Below are 23867 nucleotides of genomic sequence, written 5' to 3'. Positions count from 1 at the left end.
CGAGTTTTAGGAATATATCCAGAGGAATAACTGAGCAAGTAAACACAAATATATGCAGGGATATTCCCTGAAGCATTGTTTATAACAGCAAACAAATGGGTATTGGTTAAATGAAATATGGTCTATACATACTATAGAATAGTATACATCCATTGATTTTATAATTCAAATCTGTATTGACATGAAAAGGTAAAAGATTTACTTACATTCTAAGTGCAGTTTAGAAAACCAATGTGTATAGTATAATCTCATATTCTAATGTGAAAGAAAAATCAGGAAAGACAGACATCAGCATCTTAGTGGGGCTGTCTCTGGGTGGTGAAATTTCAGCTGATTTTTCCCTTAATTTGCCTATTTATAATTCTAAATTTTCTACAGTGAAATGTATTATTTTGTATTAAACACACTCAAAAAGTGGTTTTCCCTAAGGAAGTGAAAAGTGTCATCTTGGATCAGTTTTATCACAATTATTAGTGTATGAGATGGCATTTTCAGTTTTCATTAAGTAGATATGTTTACACATGCACAAGCACACACATAGGTAAATATGATGAAATGACAGTCTTCATAGCAAGCCAATATATTCCAATTTTAGATTAAAGTTTCCATGCAACCTTGCAAATAAGGGGGACTTTACCAGAGCAATTGATTCTTTTCTCTCACTGTGGGGAAGGGCTGCCATTGGTGAATCATTAAGATAGACAGTTTCTACTCTATTTAGTTTCTGCCAGAAACCAAAATCCACATTCAGCATGTTAACAAAAACGTCCATGCAGTCTTTACCAAAATGTCAACAATACAGTATATCCCTGGGCCATATAACTACTGGATTTCACGCTGGGGGAAATGTTTCAAGAAAGGCCTGAGAACCATTCTGAGTTACGAGAAGTGCAGAGCTGCAAATGTGTTGATCTGAAAGTATGATATTGACGTCTTCAGAGAAGAGACTCTCATACTCCAAAATGGGTTGAATGACAGAAGGCTCATTCGAGGCTTATGACACCGTGGCTTACACCTAGCTGTCTCCTGGATGCCTCTATAAGAAAAACTTTTGAATATAACACATGATAACCTTTGTCAGTGAAGTAACTCCCACCTCAACTGCATTCTGGAATTCATCATTTCCTAGTGTGTAGATCTTACGAGTGGTATATTCTTCAGTCAAAAATATGACTCATCAACTAATAATTCTGGACTTCTCTCTGTATCACCACCCAAATGGACAAGTCTATTTACAACTACACATTTTGAAAATGAATCAGTTTTGCAAGTTCAGTTGATCTCAATATTTTTTAATCAACCAACCTTTCCAAAATTTGGTGAATTATATTCAAACAATATAATTACATTTACAAATAATCAGTATTGTTTTTTTAATAAATTTATTTATTTTATTTATTTTTGGCTGCGTAGGATCTTCATTGCTGCGCGCAAGCTTTCTCTAGTTGTGGTGAGCGGGGGCTACTCTTCGTTGTGGTGCATGGGCTTCTCATTGCGGTGGCTTCTCTTCTTGTGGAGCACGGGCTCTAGAGCGCAGGTTCAGTAGTTGTGGCGCACGGGCTTAGTTGCTCCATGGCATGTGGGATCTTCCTGGACCAGGGCTTGAACCCGTGTCCCCTGCATTGTCAGGCGGATTCTTAACCACTACGCCACCAGAGACGCCCGTTTTGATTTTTATTTACAAAAATCCAGAAAATGAACTGAAGACTGGCCTTGTGAATTAAACCCTGTTCTGCTATCAATGCCTTGTACCAGGTTCCAAGGTGAGCAGCGCAATGCTGCAACTTTGATCAGAGACTAGCAAAGGGCATTTCAAGAAAACTCCCAGCAAAAGGGATTTGGGGAACACTATAAACAACTCATATTCCCATAAGAATTCATGTTGCAAATTAACACATTAAAGACTCTGTGAACCCAGAAATAAACTTCTAAAACTTTGCTTCATCTGGTGTTCCCATATCTACTAAAATTCCATATTTGATAAACACCACCTAAGCATAAAGGAGGTATCTGGAATACTGTGCAATAGAGATATAATGTAAGCCATATATGTAATTTTAAATTTTCTTATAGCCATGTAAATATAAATTAAAAGAGCTGAAATTAATTTTATTAATATATTTCATTTAACTCAATATATCCAAAATATTTTTCAACATATACTCAATATAAAATTATTAAAGAAATATATTTTTTGTAATAAACCTTTAAAATTCAGTGTTTATTTTACACTTACAGAACATTTCAATTCAGACTAGCTGGGTTTCAGGGGCTCAATAGCTACAGGTAACTAGTGGCTACCTAACTGAACATTGCACATGTAGAAGATTAATGATGATATGAATTTAAATGTTTAAAATATTATAATATTTAACAAATTGATTTTTAAAACAGCTAATCAACAAATGATGTACAGGATTATTATATATTAACAATGACTATTTAGACAATGGTACTAGTTTGAAATGTAATTCTACTTTACAAGTGGAATCAGAATTGTCTATGTCCAGTGACTTTTTCTTTTAATAACATCTTTATTGGAGTATAATTGCTCTACAAGGGTGTGTTAGTTTCTGCTGTATAACAAAGTGAATCAGCTATACATACATATATATCCCTATATCTCCCTCCTCTTGTGTCTCCCTCCCACCCTCCCTATCCTACCCCTATAGGTGGTCACAAAGCACTGAGCTGATCTCCCTGTGCTATGCGGCTGCTTCCCACTAGCTATCTATTTTACGTTTGGTAGTGTATATATGTCCATGCCACTCTCTCACTTTGTCCCAGCTTACTCTTCCGCCTCCCCATGTCCTCAAGTCCATTCTCTACATCTGCGTCTTCATTCCTGTCCTGGCCCTAGGTTCTTCAAAACCATTTTCTTTTTTACATTCCATATATATGTGTTAGCGTACGGTATATATTTTTCTCTGACTTACTTCACTCTGAATGACAGTCTCTAGGTCCATCCACCTCACTACAAATAACTCAATTTCATTTCTTTTTATGGCTGAGTAATATTCCAATGTATATATGTGCCACATCTTCTTTATCCATTCATCTGTCAGTGGACACTTAGGTTGCTTCCATGTCCTGGCTATTGTAAATAGAGCTGCAATGAACATTGTGGTACATGTCTCTTTTTGAATTACTGTTTTCTCAGTGTATATGCCCAGTAGTGGGATTGCTGGGTCGTATGGTAGTTCTATTTCGAGTTTTTTAAGGAATCTCCATACTGTTCTCCATAGTGGCTGTATCAATTTACATTCCCACCAACAGTGCAAGAGGGTTCCCTTTTCTCCACACGCTCTCCAGCATTTACTGTTTGTAGATTTTTGATGATGGCCATTCTGACTGGTGTGAGGTGATACCTCATTGTAGTTTTGACTTGCATTTCTCTAATGATTAGTGATGTTGAGCATCCTTTCATGTGCTTGTTGGCAATCTGTACATCTTCTTTGGAGAAATGTCTATTTAGGTCTTCTGCTCATTTATGGATTGGGTTGTCTGTTTTTTTGATGTTGACCTACATGAGCTGCTTGTAAATATTGGAGATTAATTCTTTGTTACTCGCTTCATTTGCAAATATTTCCTCCCACTCTGAGGGTTGTCTTTTCATCTTGTTTATGGTTTTCTTTGCTGTGCAAAAGATTTAAAGTTTCATTAGTTACCATTTGTTTATTATTGTTTTTATTTCCATTTCTTTAGGAGGTGGGTCAAAAAGGATCTTGTGATTTATGTCATAGAGTGTTCTGCCTATGTTTTCCTCTAGGAGTTTGATAGTGTCTGGTCTTACATTTAGGTCTTTAATCGGTTTTGAGTATATTTTTGTGTATGGTGTCAGGGAGTGTTCTAATCTCATTCTTTAACATGTAGCTGTCCAGTTTTCCCAGCACCACTTATTGAAGAGGTTGTCTTTTCTCCATCGTATACTCTTGCCTCCTTTATCAAAAATAATGTGAACATATGTGTGTGGGTTTATCTCTGGGCTTTCTATCCTGTTCCATTGATCTATATTTCTGTTTTTGTGCCAGTATCATACTGTCTTGATTACTGTAGCTTTGTAGTATAGTCTGAAGTCTGGGAGCCTGATTCCTCCAGCTCCGTTTTTCTTTCTCAAGATGGTTTTCACTATTCGGGGTCGCTTGTGTTTCCATACAAACTGTGAAATTTTTTATTCTAGTTCTGTGAAAAATGCCATTGGTAGTTTGATAGGGATTGCATTGAATCTGTAGATTGCTTTGGGTGGTAGAGTCATTTTCACAATGTTGATTTTTCCAATCCAAGAACATGGTATATCTCTCCATCTATTTGTATCATCTTTAATTTCTTACATCAGTGTCTTATAGTTTTCTGCATACAGGTCTTTCGCCTCCTTAGGCAGGTTTATTCCTAGGTATTTTATTCTTTTTGTTGCAGTGGTAAATGGGAGTGTTTCCTTAATTTCTCTTTCAGATTTTTCATCTTTAGTGAATAGGAATGCAAGAGATTTCTGTGAATTAATTTTGTATCCTGCTACTTTACCAAATTCATTGATCAGCTCTAGTAGGTTTCTGGTAGCATCTTTAGGACACTCTATGTATAGTATCCTGTCATCTGCAAACAGTGACAGCTTTACTTCTTCTTTTCCAATTTGGATTCCTTTTATTTCCTTTTCTTCTCTGATTGCTGTGGCTAAAACTTCCAAAACTATGTTGAATAACAGTGGTGAGAGTGGGCAACCTTGTCTTGTTCCTGATCTTAGTGGAAATGGTTTCAGTTTTTCACCATTGAGGACGATGTTGGCTGTGGGTTTGTCATATGTGGCCTTTATGATGTTGAGGTAAGTTCCCTCTATGCCTACTTTCTGGAGGGTTTTTATCATAAATGGGTGCTGAATTTTGTCAAAAGCTTTTTCTACATCTATTGAGATGATCATATGTTTCTCCTCCTTCAGTTTGTTAATATGGTGTATCACGTTGATTGATTTGCGTGTATTGAAGAATCCTTGCATTCATGGGATAAACCCCACTTGATCATAGTGTATGATCCTTTTAATGTGCTGTGGATTCCGTTTGCTAGTATTTGGTTGTGGATTTTTGCATCTATGCTCATCAGTGATATTGGCCTGTAGCTTTCTCTGTGACACCTTTGTCTGGTTTGGGTATCAGGGTGATAGTGGCCTCATAGAATGAGTTTGGTAGTGTTCCTCCCTCTGCTATATTTTGGAAGAGTTTGAGAAGGATAGGTGTTAGCTCTTCTCTAAATGTCTGATAGAATTCTCCTGTGAAGCTGTCTGGTCCTGGGCTTTTGTTTGTTGGAAGATTTTTAATCACAGTCTCAATTTACAGTGCTTGTGATTGGTCTGTTTATATTTTCTATTTCTTCCTGGTTCAGTCTTGGAAGGTTGTGCTTTTGTAAGAATTTGTCCATTTCTTCCAGGTTGTCCATTTTATTGGCATATAGTTGCTTCTAGTAATGTCTCATGATCCTTTGTATTTCTGTAGTGTCAGTTGTTACTTCTCCTTTTTCATTTCTAATTCTATTGGTTTGAGTCTTCTCCCTTTTTTTCTTGATGAGTCTGGCTAATGGTTTATCAATTTTGTTTCTCTTCATAAAGAACCAGCTTTTAGTTTTATTGATCTTTGCTATCGTTTACTTCATTGCTTTTTCATTTATTTCTGATGTGATCTTTATGATTTCTTTCCTTCTGCTAACTTTGGGGGTTTTTTTGTTCTTCTTTCTCTAATTGCTTTAGGTGTAAGGTTAGGTTGTTTATTTGAGATGTTTCTTGTTTCTTGAGGTAGGATTTTATTGCTATAAACTTCCTTCTTAGAACTGCTTTTGCTACATCCCATAGGTTTTGGATTATCTTATTTTCATTGTCATTTGTTTCTAGGTATTTTTTGAATTCCTCTTTGATTTCTTCAGTGATCTCTTGGTTATTTAGTAGTGTATTGTTTACTCTCTATGTGTTTTTATTTTTTACACCTTTTTTCCAGTTTTTGATACCTAGTCTCATAGCATTGTGGTCCGAAAAGTTACTTGATATGATTTCAATTTTCTTAAATTTACCAAGGCTTGTTTTCTGACCCAAGATATGATCTGTCCTGGAGAATGTTCCATGAGCACTTGAGAAGAAAGGGTATTCTGTTGTTTTTGGATGGAATGTCCTATAAATATCAATTAAGTCCATCTTGTTTAATGCAGTATTTAAAGCTTGTGTTTCCTCATTCATTTTCATTTTGCATGATCTGTCCATTGGTGAAACTGGGGTGTTAAAGTCCCCTACTATGATTGTGTTACTGTCAATTTCCCCTTTTATGGCTGTTTAGCATTTGCCTTATGTATTGAGGTGAGGTGCTCCTATTTTGGGTGCATAAATATTTACAATTGTTATATCTTCTTCCAGGATTGATCCCTTGATCTTTATGTAGTGTCCTTCTTTGTCTCTTGTAACAGTCGTTATTTTAAAGTCTCTTTTGTCTGATATGAGAATTGCTACTCCAGCTTTCTTTTGATTTCCATTTGCATGGAATATCTTTTTCCATCCCCTCACTTTCAGTCTGTATGTGTTCCTAGGTCTGAAATGGGTCTCTTATAGACAGCATATATACAGGTCTCGTTTATGTATCCATTCAGCCAATCTATGTCTTTTGGTGGGAGCATTTTATCCATTTACATTTAAGGTAATTACCAATATATATGCTCCCATTACCATTTTCTTAATTGTTTGGGGTTTGTTATTGTAGGTCTTTTCCTTCTCTTGTGTTTCCTGCCTAGAGAAGTTCCTTTAGCAATTGTTGTAAAGCTGGTTTAGTGGTGCTGAATTCTCTTAGCTTTTGCTTGTCTGTAAAGGTTTTTGCTTTTGTTTTTTTGTAAAGGTTTTAATTTCTCTGTCAAATCTGAATGAGATCCTTGCTGGGTAGAGTAATCTTGGTTGTAGATTCTTCCCTTTCATCACTTTAAATATGTCCTGCCACTCCCTTCTGGCTTTCAGAGTTTCTGCTGAAAGATCAGCTCTTAACCTTATGGGGATTTCCTTGTATGTTATTTGTTGTCTTTCCCTTGCTGCTTTTAATATTTTTTCTTTGTGTTTAATTTTTGATAGTTTGATTAATATGTGTCTTGGTGTGTTTCTCCTTGGATTTATCCTGTGTGGGACTCTCTGCACCTCCTGGACTTGATTATTTCCTTTCCTATGTTAGGGAAGTTTTCAACTATAATCTCTTCAAATATTTTCTCAGTCCCTTTCCTTTTCTCTTCTTCTTCTGGGAACCCTATAATTCGAATGTTCGTGCATTTAATGTTGTCCCAGAGTTTTCTAAGACTGTCCTCAATTCTTTTCATTCTTTTTTCTTTATTCTGCTCTGCAGTAGTTATTTCCACTATTTTATCTTCCAGGTCACTTATCTGTTTTCTGCCTCAGTTATTCTGCTATTGATTCCTTCTAGAGAATTTTTCATTTCATTTATTGTGTTGTTCATCATTGTCTGTTTGCTGTTTAGTTCTTCTAAGTCCTTGTTAAACTTTTCTTGTATTTTCTCCATTCTATTTCCAAGATTTCAGATCATCTTTACTGTCATTACTCTGAATTCTTTTTCAGGTAGACTGCCTATTTCCTCTTCATTTGTTTGGTCTGGTGGGTTTTGCCTTGCTCCTTCATCTGCTGTTTGTTTCTCTGTCTTCTCATTTTGCTTTACTTACTGTGTTTGGGATCTCCTTTTCACAGGCTGCAGGTTCGTAGTTCCCGTTGTTTTTGGTGTCTGCCCCCAGTGGCTAAGGTTGGTTCAGTGGGTTGTGTAGGCTTCCTGATGTAGGGGACTGGTGTCTGTGTTCTGGTGAATGAGGCTGGATCTTGTCTTTCTGGTGGGCAGGACCACGTCTGGTGGTGTGTTTTGGGGTGTCTGTGAGCTTATTATGATTTGAGGCAGTCTCTCTGCTAATAGGTGGGGTTGTGTTCCTGTCTTGCTAGTTTTTTCGCATAGGGTGTTCAGTACTGTAGCTTGCTGGTCATTGAGTGGAGCTGGGCCTTAGCATTGAGATGGAGATCTCTGGGAGAGCTTTCGCCATTTGATATTATGTGGAGCTGGGAGGTCTCTGGTGGACCAATGTCTTGAACTCAGCTCTCCCACCTCAGAGGCACCAGCCTGACACCTGGCTGAGCACTGGGTGTGAGCCACACAGCTCAGAAGAAAAGGGAGAAAAAAAGAATGAAAGAAAGAAAAAATAAAATAAAAAGAAATAACGTTATTAACATAAAACAATTTTTTTAATTATTAAAAATTAAAAAAATTAAAAAGTAATAAAAATAAAGGAAAGCAACCAAACCAAAAAACATATCCACCAGTGAACACAAATGCTAAAAACTATATTAAAATAAAACAAAACAAAATGGATATACAGAACCCCAGGACAAATGGTTAAAAGCAAAGCTATACAGACAAAATCACACAAAGAAGCATACACATACACACTCACAAAAAGAGAATAAGGAAAAATATATATGTATCTATATAAACAAATCTACCAATGAAAATAAACTCTAAATACTAAACTAAGATAAACATAAAACCAGAAACCAGTCAATCGCATACCACAAACCCCAAGTCTACAGTTGCTCCCAAAGTCCACCGCCTCAATTTTGGGATGATTCATTGTCTATTCAGGTATTCCAGAGATGTAGGGTACATCAAGTTGACTGTGGAGATTTAATCCGCTGCTCCTGAGGCTGCTGGGAGAAATTTCCCTTTCTCTTCTTTGTTCTCACAGCTCCTGGGGTTCAGCTTTGGATCGGCCCCGCCTCTGCATGTGGGGCGCCTGAGGGCTTCTGTTCCTTTTGGGAAGTCTGAGGTCTTCTGCCAGCATTCGGTAGGTGTTCTGTAGGAGTTGTTCCGCATGTAGATGTATTTCTGATGTATTTGTTGGGAGGAAGGTGATCTCCACATCTTACTCCTCCACCATCTTGAAGGTCTCCATCAGCAATCTCCAGTGACTTTTTTGAAGATAGGAATTTTAATGTATTTTGTTAATTGCTATATCCACAGCACCTAGCACAGTGCCAGGCATATAGTAGATGCCCAATAAATATTTGTGAAATAAATGCCAGTATCACTTAGGATAAGGTCATGTCTATATCAAATGGTCAATAAATGCTTCAGCTTTGCTTTATTCAATTAAACAAACTATGTCCTATTCAGAGCACTGAATATGTGCTATTTACTAAGATTTAAATACTTAAAGAATTGAATAAATCCTCAAAGAAGGAGCTTACCAGCAGGGATTAGCAATTTTTTTCTGTAATCGTCCAGACAGTAAATATTTTAGGTTTTGTGGACCATGGGGTCTCTGTTGCTAAGAGTAAGTATTATAAGTTGAGTACTTTCTCAGCTTTGCCTTGGGAGCACAAAAGTAGCCATAAGCAGTATATAATTAAATAGGCATGGCTGTGTTCCAATAAAACTTTACTTGCCAAAACAGGTGGCAGGCCATATTTGGCCCAAGAGCTATAGTTTGCCAACCTCTGGCATATACAGTATAGTAAGCAACTCAGATACATAAAGCCTAATTATAACCCCACTGACAATAACGACAGAAAATATGTAACACCTAAAGATGAAAGAAAAATTTAGAAAAGAAATGGGCAGAAACTATATGAAGAAACATTTAAAATTCTACTACAAATATATATATATATATTATCCGTATCCTTTCTAAAAAGCTAATTTTCTGAAATTATACTTTATCTTTTGAATTTCAAGCCTATTTAAAACTATAAACAATTTGAAAATAAATAATAATTAAACAATGCAGAATTAAGTGTTAAATAACAGTATGAGCAGCATGATACACAAGCATAAGAAAATAAAGGTTAATTTGATGGGATGAAGCTTCTTTCTGGGATCAGCCCTTTGCTTGTAATGTCAGGTATGTTTCATATGGTCATAGACAGGATCACAATTGAAGATGTGAAGGGAATCAGAAGCTAGCCTCTATCCCTAATCTGCCTTGCAACTACTCACTATCCCTACTTGGTCTGAAACGCCTACAATAATTGGCAGCTATACACAAATTGGCAGCTATAAAACCATCCAATAAATTTCCCCATCTCATTGAGACAGGCTGGGATCTGGGACCTGGGATCCTTTACTGCAGTGCGTGCACCTGGGCAAACGTCAAACGTCTCCTCAAGCAACAAAATACGAAGAAACTATAAGGGACTAAAAATAACTATTGATACGTATGCAGCTGGGGCAAATTATGGACAACAAGATACTAAAAGGCCAAAACCCAACTGCCACTTCTGAGATACTGGGATCAAGAGCAGGGTACTGTGTATGATCCATGCACACAGCACCACCAAGAAAGTGGGCAGCCCACATAAGCCACCCCTCTGGCCCAACCCACCATTCCACCCTTACCCTCACCCCACTTAAGGGACCAACCACCCCTTCTCGGGTAGCAAGCAAGGGAAGCTATTATTTGTTTTTGCTCCCTCGTGCTGGAGTCCCATAAAGCCTTGCCTAAATTCCTCGTCTGGCCTCTTGTCAATTTCTATTGATAAAAGAGTGCAAGAACCCAGGTTGGTAACATCATCATCAGGGAAATAATGAACAACTTGAACAAATGTCTTGCCAAAATAATCACCATACCTCATATTTTAGAAAGTATCTGCACCCAAAGAAAAACGTATTTAAGCAACATTCATTCATTCAATGGGCATTTATTGAGCCAGGGCATTGTTTAAAATGGTAGGAATACAGTGAAAGTCAACACACGTGTGATTTTCAATCCCATGGAATTTGTATTCCAGTGGGAAAGGGGCCAGACAGTAAACAAACAAGGTCATTACAATATAATTTTTTATATATCAATAAATGTCTTAAATATAAACAATAATATAATATTTTATGGAGATTACCTAGGTAGCTATTTTAGAGCAGGTGCTTAGGAACTGTCTTTCTGAAGAGGTGGCTGTGTGTAAGCAGCCCCGAATGATGAGGCTCTACACTGCCTATGGTATTTCCTTAGCCCACTGGTCTAATGAAAAATCAAAAGATAAAACAATACTAATTTGGCCTGACTTGAAAAACCTATGTTAAGAATGAGTCATCACAACTTTTCTTCCAATTATTCACAAATAGTCATTTTTAATTACTTCAGATCCAGGTCAAGCTTATTAGCCAATTGGTTTTTATTTTTAAATCCTCTCCTTTTGAAAACTGGGACACTAACCCCTCTTTAGGATTCTGGAAATTCTCCCACACTCCATGATTTCTGAAACATTATTACCTATAACCACAGTTCTTTGATCAGGGTCATGAAATAGAAGCTGCCTTTTGATCTGGGCTTTTATAAATGCCCCTGCACTCTTCTCCAAATTTCTCTTGGACTTTAATTTCTTTCTTTTTTTTTTTTTTTTTTTTTTTTTTACTGTGTTCTACTCTATCCTTCTTGCTTGAAAATCATTCTTAATGGATTTTTTTTTTACTGTGTTTTAGTCTATCCTTCTTGCCTGAAGACCATTCTTCATGGAAAAAAAAAAAGTGAATCAAAGCAAAATCAAAGACCTTCTAAGAAATAAGCTCTCATTTGTTCTTTTCTATGAGATTTTTTTTTTTTTATCTTTTGAGGCAAGTTTGATATCTCTTCAACTCTGATAATCTGCATAAACAGATCATTCATTGTCAGATCACCGTTTATTATGATCACACACACACACACACACACACACATATGCATATGCACACGCACATACCCCAAACCGATTTCAAAAAAATAAAATTCATCAAAGAGGGAAGCCAATATAGCTAAAGTTTTATTCACTCCAGTTGCCTTGTATGACTTTTCCCTAATTACAACAAAATGCCTAGTGGGCACAATATGCCTCCAGAAATATTTTTATTCTTTTTTTTTGAGCATGAGTTTTGTTAGCTGAAACAAAGCACTATGATCTTTCTGTGTCTCTCTGGAGCTTTCTTTCTTTCTGGCTTGATACTTTATTAAGATAAAAGGTGAACAGATTTTCCTTCATTTCTCCTTCTTACAAAAGTTGATAAGATGTGCCCGAAGTATAATATGTTTCCCAGCCTTAGGGAAGTGGCTGGGCCTTAAGCACCTGCACCCTTTCTTGTTGGCTTTCTCTGGGTCGTTAAAGATGAGTGCTTGAGTACCGGAAAGGCAAAAAAAACTCACATGAAAATAGGCTTTTTAAAAATTGAGCTAGAATTAACTGAAGGGACCATCTGAACAGACCATCAGAAAATATAAAGCTGCCTTTTTCTCATGATCTCTCAGCTGGAAGAAAGAATTTCAGCAGAAAGAACAACAGAGCCACCCATTCCACCTCGGAGAATTTATCCCCCAAAGCCAGGTGTGAAAGTACAGACCAAAGACTTATCTTCCCACTCTGCTTACTGGCCAGTTTGCTAGTCACCAAGGTTCATGTTCTCTATTCTCTCTCTCTCTCTTTTTGATACCAGTAATTTTCAAGGCTCTAAAATATCCGGGGGGGGGCTTCCCTGGTGGCATAGTGGTTAAGAATCTGTCTGCCAATGCAGGAGGCACGGGTTCGAGCCCTGGTCCGGGAAGATCCCACGTGCCACAGAGCAACAAAGCCTGTGCGCCACAACTACTGAGCCTGTGCTCTAGAGCCTGCGAGCCACAACTACTGAGCCCACATGCCACAACTACTGAAGCCCGTGAGCCTAGAGCCCATGCTCCGCAACAAGAGAAGCCACTGCAATGAGGACCCCACGCACCACAATGAAGAGTAGCCCCCACTCACAGCAACTAGAGAAAGCCCGCACACAGCAATGAAGACACAACACAGCCAAAAATAAGTTAATAAATAAATTCACAATAAATAAATAAATAAAATAAAATATCCAGAGGAAAGAAAAATCTCTAAGCACGTTGATTCACCATACCAAAAGCTGGCAGATGAAACGGCACAAAATTTTACTTAGAAGTGATCAAAAATTTAATACAAACCTCAAATAAGAATAGCTAACACCATTTATTAACATCTTTCTCTGGGAATGTCTTATCAAATAGAGATGCTATATAGTAAAATAAATTGTCCTTTTAGCTTTATTTCATTGGGAAATAAATTTCTCTTTTCAAATTTTTCTCTCATCAAAATGGTTTCTTTCTTCTTTTTACCATGCTTGTTTCCTTCTTTTCTTTCTTTCATTTTGGTTTTCCTTGTGAGGACAACCTACCTACACTGGTCAGGCACCACACAAAAGCAAAGGGTCACCAGTTAATCAAACTTGAGAGCCCTGACATCCTTCATCTCCTAATAAGCCATATTTATTTTTCCTAATCCAGATTTAGATTCCACTAAAACACTCCTGTGTATTTCAGGGAAGAGAATATAAATGTCAAAGTTAAGGTCTTCAAGGAAAAAGAAACATTCCCAAATTTAAAAATGATCAAAAGTTTGGAGGAAAAATAAATGACTGGGATAAGAAAAGATATCGCAAGGATCCTAATTCAGAAAACTCTCAGAAGATTAGAGTCTACACAAGCCTCTCATTGTAAAATAAAGCAATGTGCTTTGTTCAGAGGTATAGAATTAGCCTTTAAATTATATTACAATGCATTTAAATAAAAGGACATAAATATAGACTTTTATTTCTGTTTTAGTGAAAAAGTCATTAAAATTACACTTTATTTTCAAAATTATCACAGTTGCAGGACAATTTAGGGACCATGTTATATTTTGGATAATGTGTCTTTCTCTCAGGATATAATATTTTGTGGATTGGGTCATATTTATTCCTGTACTTAATCTTAGCACCTGGCGAAGTATCTGGTAATACAACAGAAAAACAGCAAATATTTAACTGTGTTTAAGTTGTGATACCTCTACTTAAAGACTCTTCTCTTTTTTTTTTTTTTGCGGTATGCGGGCCTCTCACTGTTGTGGCCTCTCCCGTTGCGGAGCACAGGCTCCGGACGCACAGGCCCAGCGGCCACGGCTCACAGGCCCAGACGCTCTGCGGCATGCGGGATCCTCCCGGACTGGGGCACAAACCCGTGTCCCCTGCATCGGCAGGTGGACTCTCAACCACTGCGCCACCAGGGAAGCCCAGACTCTTCTCTTTAAATGTTATCTGGCTGCTAGGTATATCCTTGAGGATAGAAATAGGGGTGGGGGTAGAAGGTGACCCTGTTCTTTAACCTTAAACTTAAGTGCTTCATAGCTCCATTGCAGGCATGGTGAAAAACTCAGTACTCCTTCCTACTCTGGTTTTCAATACCCTCAATTCTTCTGGACTGAGCCGTGGTCTCATCTTGTGACTGCTTTGACTCTATATTAACCCGGGGGAAACACAGCCAGTTTTTTGGGGGGGATTTCCCCAAAATTCTACCTGTAATAGGCATTTGTGTATAACACTTCTAATATTCAAAAGTAACAATGGAGAGAGACTGCATCACATCACAGCAAACAAATTAAAACTCAAGCCTAAACACACTCCAAGCCTTTCCAACCTCTGGACTATTTCTACTGGCTACCTCTTGTCTTTAGATGCCTCCTCCTCTTCACACTCTCCTTATCACTCCTCCTCTGAAACCCCTCATGTCCTCTCTGGCTGTACCACCACCGCCACCGCCACCGCCTTTTAGGAAACTTAAAATTCCTATACATTGTCTAATGCAGAACAATGCACCCCTTTCTTTTTCTGCCTTCTTAATTTAGACCTGTAATTGTCCAGTACAGTAGACACTCGCCACAAATGCCCAAAGACCATTTGAAATGTGGCAAATCCAAATTAAGATGTGCTGTAAGTGTAAAACACACACCCGATTTTGAAGACCTAGTATTTTTTAAAAGATTTATTAATAAAATATCGTATTAATAATATTATATTGATTATACATTGAAATTATGATATTATAGATATATTGAGTTAAATAAAGTTATATTAAAACATATCCACTTCTTTTAATGCCTTTTAATGACTACTAGAAAATTTTAAATTACATATGTGACTCATATCCTAGTTCTACTGGACAGTGCTGTTCTAGACCCTAGGGTTTCACTCCTCCACAGCAACACAGGCTCATTAAAATGGTTAAATTAACCCCAGAGATGAACTATGCGAGTCCAAAAGAAAGGTTATAGCCAGTGTTTGCTTTGAATTATCTCCTTTCTCCCATAGAACATTTCAGCAAATACCCTAATTTTCAAACAGTGCTACAGTGGATTCTGATATTAAATGCCAATTCCCACTCAGAAATTGCTGAAAATACTCAACTAAATGTGATTAAGAGAACTGCCTTGGTTTTGGTTCAAATGTGGTTTCTTTGGTTTAGACAGGTATTTTAGTGCTGTGGCAAAAAACCATGCTTCAGAGTCAGACAGACTTTTATTCCAGTCTCAACTATCTGAGCAGGGCTGATTTATCCCCTAAGCATGATAGGTTCAGTGCCTAGAGCCCATGATACTTTTAGGAGTCCACAAAAATGTTTTATTTTAATTTCTTTTAAAATAAGGGGGAAATTAATATAATAATAATGAGTAAAGCTTGGGTTATTTCCATATTTGTGCCAATATATTCATAAAATATAATTTTAAATATTCTTTATGGAGGAGAAAGGCCCACGAAAGCAAAAGTGCACAGGGCCCATGAAAGTCATGATGTGGCCCCATAGCAGAGTGGCCTTGGATGAGTATTTTTAATCCCTCTGAGTATTGGCTTCAGAATCCATAAAATGAAGATAGTAATGGAACTTACGTCACTGATGAGGAATACATATATTCTCCAATATCTGTTTCCCTTTTCTTCTGAGTACTTGGGAGGATTACACTTTACCTTCTTGTAGTTACTCATGAATGTGTGGCTTGCTCTGGCCAATAAAATGTGAGCAGCTTTGACATGTATTACTTCCAGAAAGAAGCATTTAATGGCTTATGTTTGGCTCTCCACCTCTCTCTCTTCCCCAGCCTTGGTGGCCATAGTAGGATGCAATGATATGCAAATGTGATATGATTAAAGCAGGTTGGAATTTTGAGCTCAAGCAAAGGACAGCAGCTCCAGAGAGCTTTCCTGAGCCTCCAGCGGACTTTACATAAGCAAGAAATAAACATACAATTGCTAAACCATTGGGATTTGGGGATTATTTATTACTGTAGCATAATTCAGATGAACCTAGTTGATATAATAGGGCTGTAGTGATGATTAAGTAAGATTATATACATTAAAAGCTCTTACATTATCATCGTCAGGTGGTACCTAATAATATGGTACAAAATGATAATAATTAAGTACTTTGCACACAGAGTTCAATAAATGATTGCCTTCATTATTGTGGTTATTGTTTTTGCTTAAGTCCTGCTGCTCCCTCTTCCATGCCACAGGATGCTCTTAACCCACTCTAGTTTCCATTGTCAGGGAATTTATTACTATTGCAGAAATGTTTCAACCTCTTAGGTACAGAATATGTGTCAAATAGTGTATTTAAGTAAGTGTGGCTTTGGTCCAAGGTAGCCTGCCAAATGCCAGCTGGAAACATCACCCTCTATTTATGAACCGGGGCAGGTCCTCTCTCTCTCTCTCTCTGTCTTGGATATATTTCTCTTGCCACTGAATCTGCCTCTGAGTTTTGTACCTTTATTCCTTGCCTTGTGATAATGGAATGTTTCCTCCCTTACTTTTTGACAAAGAGTAACTGCCAAGTAGAATCTAAGTTGCGAAGTATATATTAGGCACAAAAGAAGATTCTATGACATTTCTTGCAAGAGCTCAGGAGTTTTAATTTAACTATTTTATACCCACTGTCATATGGGGTGTGGATGCTCACTATAAGAGAGATGGTGATGATGTCAAGAGGGAAGGAAAAAGGAAGGAATTACAGGTGGGAAAGAGAAATTACATTTTTTGTACATATTAGTCCCTTTGATAGGCACTGTCTATACATTACCTACTTCTGAATAAAGGACTTTGAGGGGCAACTCTAGAAAGTTCCTCAGAACAGCTGGTTAGGTCTCTAAATACCATACAATTAAAGCAAAGAAATGGGAAAGAGCCATTTGTCAGTAGTGTCAAAAGTTACATGTGCCACACGAGGATTTGGAGAAATTGGAACCCTTGTGCATTGCTGATGGGAATGCAAAATGGGACAGCCACTATGGAAAACAGTATGGCAGTTCTCCCCAAAATTTAAATAGTAAATCACCATATGATCCAGCAATTCCACTTTCGGGTATACACTAAAAGAACTGAAAGCAGGGACTCAAACAGATACTTGTACACCAATGTTTATCGCAGGATTATTCATAATAGCCAAAAGGTGGAAACAACTCAAATTCTCATAGACAGATGAATAGGTAAACAAAATGTGGTACATGCATATTATTCAGCCCTAGAAAGGAGGGCAATTATGGTACATGCTACAACATGGATGAACCTTGAAGACATTATCCTAAGTGAAATAAATAAGCCAGTCACAAAAAGACAAATATTGTATGATTCCACTCAAATGAGGCACCTAGAATAGTCAAATTCATAAAAACCCTGTTGGTTTCCAGGGGCTAGTGGGAGGAGGGAGCGAGGAGTAGTTTAATGGGTATAGAGTCTTAGTTTTGTAAGATAAACAAGTTTTGGAGATGGGTAGTGGTAATGGCGGCACAACAATGTGAGTGTACTTAATGCCACTAAACTGTACACTTAAAGATGGTGTAAATGGTAATTTTTATGTTGTGTACATTTTTTTTTTTTGCGGTACGCGGGCCTCTCACTGTTGTGGCCTCTCCCGTTGCGGAGCACAGGCTCCGGACGCGCAGGCTCAGCGGTCATGGCTCATGGGCCCAGCCGCTCCGCGGCATGTGGGATCCTCCCGGACTGGGGCATGAACCCGTGTCCCCTGCATCGGCAGGCGGACTCTCAACCACTGCGCCACCAGGGAAGCCCTGTTGTGTACATTTTACCACAATTTTTAACAAGACAAGAAAAATTCCACGTGCCACAGACAATGCATATTGAGCTCTACAAGAAGGATCTGCCTGTGGGAGTTCTGTGCTCTTTCCCTCTGATGTAAGCGGAGCAGCAGTCATGAGGAAAGGATGAAGATGTAGATGACACCAGTTAAAGCAGAGCAGCCAAGCAATTCAGTCGAAAGTATTTTGACATTTAATTTAACTGCAATTTCCCAAGCATGTGATGCTTTCTTCCTTTAGGGAGAACAGACAGATTCCATTGCCTTGACTGTTCTGTCCAGTAGAGTTTGTGAGTTCTTTCCAGCATCACTTCAGAAAGGAGATACAGATGGCAGCATTTCTTTTTTCCTTGTCTTCATCACCTTGCCAATAAATGCAGCTGCCTTTCCAAAGCGCCCCTGTTGCACATGTCATGCTTTTTCTTCTCCCCTCTCCTTTTATTAATTTTTCTGTTTGAGACATATGGAGAGACATGTGTCGGTGCAGGCACAGTTTCCTGTGCCACTGCCAAAGTTAAGGGCAGCTCTGAAACTTAGGGAATTGATCTTAGACCTGTAAAACTGATTAAGAGGCGAGGAGGAAGTCTGAAATGCTAAATAAGAAATGGTATGTGACCAAACTGTAGCCTTTTAAAACCAGGAAATAACTCAGGCCCTGCTGGCAAAGATACCACATGTTAATCCATGTCACCCAGCCTTAAAAATATCACAAGGCTGTTCACTGCAGCACTGACTGTATTGAGAGGAGGAAGGGGTGACCAAAAAAGTGTCAATCAATGAGAGACACATTAAATATATTATGGAACATCCAAAACAAGCTACTGCTAGCAAGCTACCCTTTTGTGAGTTAGGAAAAGTGCATCCTCTGGTGGCAGACCAGTAGCAAAACAGCAGACCATTCCACCACCACCACCACTACACTGCCCCCATCCCCCACCCCAGACCTCCACTTGCATCCTTGGGTAAAACAATTAGATAAAGATGTCCCTGCCCCTCAGGTCTCATTGCTCATGCCACAGTGATGCACAGACCGGATTTCAGCCTCCAGAATACAATTTGCTCACAACCTGAAATGCATGGAGCCATTACAAAAGAAAAATCTCTGAGATACATTGTTAAGTAAAAATGAAAGGCTCAGAAGACTGGTTTTTAATACACAAATACACACAAGGGATATTTCTGAAAAAGACATCCAAGAAACGGGGTATGTTAACAGTAATAACTCTGAGGCTTGGCGTTTTAGGTGACAGGTGAGTGAGCCTGGTACATGGAATAAAGGCCAGGTATGCTTGCTGCGGCAGCATTACGCAGTATTTTTCCTCCTCCCCCTCCTCCTTCTTCTCCCCCTCCTCCTCCTTCTCCCCCTCCTCTCCCTCCCCCTCTTCCTTCTTTCCTTTTGGTTACATGAGGTTGCATGCTTTGAACTGGAGAATATAGGATCTCCACTTGTGTAATTTTCCCTGGTTTCTTGGATAGGACTCAAACCAGGAGAAATGTTAAAAACCTTCAAGAAGTAATCTGGATCGTTCTTGCTAAAGAACGCCACTGACAAGCAGTTTTCACTTAAATTAACGAGAGCTGAAGGCTTGTTCTAGTTAATAGCCTCTAGAATTATCTACAAATATTTGACTAAATTACTTGTCTTTGGCTCAAAACCATACCTTCCTTTGAAAGGGGGAGTGGGGAAGGTAGGGCAAAGTAGCTCAAGTCTGAGGTTCCTTATTTAAGTTTGCCACCAAGAGTCACTACGGTGTGGGGTGGGCGCAGGGCACGCATATATATGTGTATATCCTGTTGGCTTTGTTACTTTGAGGAACCATGACTAATACACTATCTGATAGGCTAGTTTTCCTTATTATTCATGTTGGTTTATTTTTCCATATAAATTTATAATCACCTTGTCTAGCTAAAATTAAAAACTGGTATCTGGGGCTTCCCTGGTGGCGCAGTGGTTGAGAGTCTGCCTGCCGATGCAGGGGATGCGGGTTCGTGCCCTGGTCTGGGAAGATCCCACATGCCGCAGAGCAGCTGGGCCCATGAGCCATGGCCGCTGAGCCTGCGCGTCCGGAGCCTGTGCTCTGCAACGGGAGAGGCCACAACAGTGAGAGGCCCGCATACCACAAAAAAAAACAAAAACAAACAAACAAAAAAAAAAACTGGTATCTTTTATTGGAATGCTATTAAATGTATAACTCTATAACATATTTAAAACTGGTAAGTTGTAAATTTAATTTAGGGAGAATTGAAATCTTTATGATACTACTGAGTTTTCCTATGATTGAGTCTTATTTTGTATGTTTCAGGGTTATTTTATATGCTTTTTCACTCATCCAAACATTTTTTGTTGAGATTATTCTTACACATTGTCTTTTTATTCTTTATTCTTATATGTTTATTCTTATATGATATCATCATAAATTCTATTTTTGTCCATCATATGCTTTGTTTGTTACTTTTTTGCATACAGGAAAGCTACTGATTGAATATTCATTTTGTCCTACAACACGTTGTAAAATTTCTTTTCTGTTTGTGGTAGCTTTCCAGCTAATTTCCTGGTTTCCCAGGTAGGGGAATTCCAGAATCCTATCATCTGCAAACATTGATAGCTTTGCCTCCTCCTTCCCTGATTTTATACTCTTGATTACTCAGCTTTTAAAAATTGCTTTGGTTTAGCCAAGTACCATATTGTATTAGTGTCGATAATGGGCAAAAACCTGTCTCTAACCTCAGTGGGAATACCTCTACAATTTTACCTCTAAGCAAAATGCTGGCTTTGGGGCTGAGAGAGTTAACTATTATATGTTAAGGAAGAATTCGTCTTATTTGTATACCAGACTTTTATTGCAAATGTCTGCTAAATTTTCTCAAATTACTTTTCAGTAGCTATGGAATGATGAGAGGATTTTTCTCCTTAGATCTAATGATAATTTTTATTAATAAATCTCCTAATAGTAAGCCATCCTGGCATTCCTGGGAGGGGAGGGAATGTCTTCATCAGGATGTATTCTTGTTTTAATTTTTTTGGTATGTGTGAAACATAACATACATAGAGAAAAGTGAAGACATGTATGTATACTTCAACAGGTAATAACCCTTAACCACTACCCAGGTCAAGAATCACAACACTGCTAGCATTGCAGAAGCCTCCATGTTTTCCTTCCCCTTAAAGATGAACACATTCCTGATTCTTCCAGCAGTAATTTCTTTAATTTTCTTTATAGATTTAGTAATGTTTTCTCAATTTTATATGAGTGTAATCATAAGTATATATTAAGTTATGTCTCACTTCTTTTGCTAATCTTTATCTTGGGAAGATTGATCTATGTTAATGCACATAGCTGTGTTTCATTCATTTTCACTGCTTTATAATACTCTACTCTGCAAATGTACCACAATTTATATGTCCATTCTATTGCTGATGAACACTTGGATGGTTTCTAGATTTGGGTTGTAAAAATTACTACTGTGTTTATGAACTATCTTGTATATACATGGGTACATATCTGCTCATTTTTCTAGGATATACACCCGGGAACAGAAACACTTGAGTCACAAGGTATATATATCTGCAACTTTACTTGATAAAGCCAAATGGCTTGACAATGGTTTTATTAACTTACACCCCAACCCCAAGCAGTGTATGATAGCACTAATTGCTCCAAATCTTTACCAACACCTTATATTGTCAAACTTTTAAATTTAAGCCAACATGTTAAATGGTAATGGTATCTCATAGTGGCATTAATTGTATTCCACTACTAAGAATAAGAATGAGCACCTTTTCACATGTTCAGTAGCCATTTGGATTTTCTGTTATTTAAAATTTCTATTCCCACTTTTCAGACGTTTCTACTTCCAATTTTGTTTTCCTATCTTTCTCTTACTAATTAGTAGGAGTTCTTGATATATTCTGCATGTGAGTCCTTTTTTGGTCATATATGTTAGAAATATCTTCTGTGCCTTATCTTTTCATTCATTATGTAATATCTTTTGATGAACAGAATTTCACAATTTTAATATGGACAATTTTTTTTAATTTTGCTTTATAATTAATTGGTTTTGTTATATAAGATCAATATATAAAAATTAATTATGCTTCTATAAACTAACAACAGATAATCAGAAGTTGAAATACTAAAAATATTTATGTCATCAAAAGTGAAATATTAACAATAAATCTAAGAAAAGCTATGTAAGAACCATACACTGAAAACTACAAAACACTGTTGAGAGAAACTAAAGAAAGCCTAAATAAATGGAAAGATATTCCATGTTCATGGGTCAGAAGACTCAATATTGATAAGATGTCAATTCTCCCCAAACTGGTCTATAGGTTCACTGCAATCCCAATAAAAATCCCAGCAGGTAATTTTGTAGAAATTGAAAAAAATTATTCTAAAATTAATGCAGAAATACAAAGGTTCTTAAATAACTTAAACAACTTTGAAAAGTGAAGAACAAAGTGGAAGAATTAATATTACCTGATTTCAAGACTTACTGTAAAGCTACAGTGATCAAGACAGTATGGTATTGGTGTAAAGATAGGCAAAGGAATAGAATAGAAAGTCCAGAAATAGAGTCACAAATATATAAACAGATTTTCAACAAAAATGCATAGACAATTTAATGAATAAAAGACAGTTTTGTTTCAACATATGATGCTAAGACTGGGTATCCATGAGAAGAAAAAACGAGAAAGAAAAACTTTGCTCCATACATGGCACAATATATAAAAATTAACTCAAAATGGATCACAGATCTAAGTGTAAAACTGAAAACTAGACAACTTCTAGAAGAAAACACAGGAGGAAATCTTCATGACCTTGGATTAGGTAAAGAGTCTTTAGATATGATACCAAAAGCATTATCTACCAAAAAAATTGAGAAATTGGACCTCATGAAAATTTAAAACTTCTCTTCAAAAGACACTGTTAAGAAAATGAAAGATAAAACCCAGACTGGAAATAAAATTTTTGCAAATCATATATCTGATAAAAGACGTACACAGAATATGTAAAGAACTCTCAAAACTAAGAAAATAAGCAATCAAACTTTTTAAATCAGCAAAATATTTGAATAGACACTTCATCAAGATAATGGTAAATAAACACATAAAAAGATGCTCAGCATCATTAGTTATTAGTGAAATACAAACTAAAACAAAACTGAAATTCCACTACACACATTTTGGAATGGCTAAAATTAAAAAGCTTAACAATATCAAGAGCTGGCAAAGATAGGAAACAATACCACTGTTGGCAGGAATGTAAAGTGGTACAATCACATTGGAAAATAGTTGGCCATTTCTTAAAAAGTTAAGCATACACTTACCATATGATGTAGCCATTTTAGTCCTAAGTATTTTGCCAAAGAAATTAAAACATATGTTCATACAAAGACTTGCAAAAAAAAAAATTTTATAGCAGCTTTAGTTACAATAGCCCAAAACTGGAAATGACCTATATATCCATCAACAGATGAGTGGATAAACAATTATGGTATGTCCACAAAAAGATGTACTACTCAGCAATATATACAGAACAATACGGACGAATCTCAAAAATAATTATGCTGAGTGAAATAGGCAAGACATTAAAAAAAGCACATACTGTATGATTCCATTTATAATGGAATTTTGGATCTAAAGTGACAGCCATCAACCAATGACGGAATGGGGACAAAAAAGAGACACAAGAAAACTCAGGGGAATGATAGATGTATTCATTATCTTGATTGTGGTCATGGTTTCACTGCTGTATCTATATTGTTTTCATATCATTAAACATATAAAATTTATCATATTGCATATTTTAAATATGTAAGGATTACTGTATGTCAATTATACTTCAAACACCAACAACAACCGGTTTTTTTTTTTCTGACAAGTCTTTGGATTGATAAGTTAGCAGTGGTCTGCCTGATCTAGGATGGACTCAAAGGAGACA

This window comes from Monodon monoceros, unplaced genomic scaffold, assembly GCF_005190385.1.
Source record: "Monodon monoceros isolate NGI ecotype Baffin Bay Population unplaced genomic scaffold, NGI_Narwhal_1 Super_Scaffold_3, whole genome shotgun sequence".
Lineage (NCBI taxonomy): Eukaryota > Metazoa > Chordata > Mammalia > Artiodactyla > Monodontidae > Monodon > Monodon monoceros.
Note: the sequence above shows the minus strand (reverse complement) of the source record.